Genomic DNA, 2,500 nt, shown 5'->3' with positions numbered 1-2,500 from the left:
ACAATTATACAATAAGACATCTCAATAACACAACATCACAACATTACAATTATACAATAACACATCTCAATAACACAACATAACAATATCACAATTATACAATAACACAACATTATCCAAATTGCAATTACACAACACATTACATTATCACGAGTATTAAATACACATCACAATAACACAACATCACAATATAATAATTATACAATAAAACAACACAATATCACGATTATACAATAAAAAACACAAAATCACGAATATACCATAACACATATCACAATTATACAATAACACATCTCAATAACACAACATCACAGTATCACGATTATAAAATAACACATCACAATATAATGATCATACAACAACACATCACAATATAACGATCATACAATAACACAACATCACAATATAATGATTATACAATAACACAACATCACAATATCATGATTATACAATAACACAACATCACAATATCATGATTATACAATAACACAACATCAAAATATCATGATTATACAATAACACAACATCACAATATCATGATTATACAATAACACAACATCACAATATAATGATTATACAATAACACAACATCAAAATATAATGATTATACAATAACACAACATCAAAATATCATGATTATACAATAACACAACATCACAATATCATGATTATACAATAACACAACATCACAATATCATGATTATACAATAACACAACATCACAATATCATGATTATACAATAACACATCACAATATCATGATTATACAATAACACAACATCACTTCACAAGCTTCTGCGATGTCATTTGTTTCATATAACATTTATTTCCGTCCAGAGTTGCAGTAATTTTTCACCAAGATCTTGTATGGATGATAGGAAAGTCTTCTCCAGCCCATCTCAAAGATTCTCAATGGGGTTAACGTCTAAACTCTGTGGCTACCAATCCATGTGTGAAAATTATACCTCATGCTCCCTGGACCTCTTTTCACTATTTGAGCCCAATAAATCCTGCCTTTGTCATCTTGGAAAATGTCTGTGCCATCAGGGAAGAAAAAAATTCATTAATAGAATAACCTGTTCATTTAGTACATTATTTAATCAGCTGACCTCATTCTTTGGGCACATAACGCTGCTGAACCGAGACCTGACCGACTGCAGCGACCCCAGATCATAGCACTGCCCCCACAGGCTTGTACGGTGGACACTAGTCATGATGGGTGCATCAGTTCATCCGCCTCTCTTCTTAACCCTGATGCGCCCATCACTCTGGAAAAGGGTCAATCTGGACTCATCAGACCACATGACCTTCTTCCATTGCTCTAGAGTCCAATCTTTATGCTCCTAAACAACTGTTTGCCTTCTTTCCAGATTAGCCTCAATGATCAGTGGTTTTCTTAAGACTACACAGCAGTTTAGTCCCAATCCCTTGAGTTCCCTTCGCATTGTAAATGTGGAAATGCTCTTACTTTCTTTCACTACTGTTTTTTTTTTTACCATTTAATGATCATTCAAGATTCTTTTTCCGACCACATTTCTTCCTCGAAGGTGATGGTTCCCCATAATCCTTCAAGTTTTTAATAACGCGTCGGACAGTTCTTAACCTAATGTTAGTAGTTGCAGCGATCCCCTTGTTTTCTTTGCTTGATGCATGCTAACAATGTGACCCTTCTGAAACGGATTACTGTCTTTTCCACGACCACAGGATGTGTCTTCCGACATGGTTGTTTGAGAAATGAGAAGCTTCTCGCTGCATCAGTCAGAGTTAAATAACGTGTTGCCAGTTGAAACATAACCCCCCCCATGCAGTAATTATCCAATGGGAGGCTCTTACCTATTTGCTTAGTTAAATCCAGGTGGTACCTTATTTTTGGAAGGGCAGTGTATATTAGGGGTGTACACATATTTATACCAAACCTTTATCGTACCGGGATTTCAGTACTATGTACCCAAATGCAACCCTTTTTACAGTTCAAATCAGTTCCCTCACGAACATATTAGGTGAAACTCAAGTTTGTTTAGTCTCCACCTCACACTTTGAGTGCAGCGTCACTATGGCTAACAAGATTTTGTTCTGCACATGCGTGAAATCGCCGCCAATTCCTGTCATCCGCGAAGTTTATGTCCAGCTTCAAGAATTTCTCTTCGAAGGATAAATGAATGAAGGATGGAAGGAATGAAGACATTTGATAAAGTATTCAGAAATAAGTAGAACAGTTAAGTAGATGTTTTTTTTTTATTTTATTATATATAAATGTAAAACACATACACAAACACACACATACAAATATGTAAACCGTTCAATACAATTTTTCCATATATTGCATTTTATTTAATCAATTTAATTTGTGGTAATTTAATTGATGACTCAGTTTAAGCAATATTTTAAAAAGTTTATTGCATACATTTGATTGATTCTAATTTGTATTTATTTTTTTATGTTATATTATTTGATATATTATTCAACCAAGCAGGTATTTTATTCAATTTTTTGTTTTAAAA

The sequence above is a fragment of the Silurus aristotelis genome (assembly GCF_946808225.1).
Source record: "Silurus aristotelis genome assembly, chromosome: 8".
NCBI classification, from domain to species: Eukaryota; Metazoa; Chordata; class Actinopteri; order Siluriformes; family Siluridae; genus Silurus; species Silurus aristotelis.
The sequence above is the reverse complement of the archived record's forward strand: the minus strand, read 5'-3'. Positions refer to the sequence as shown.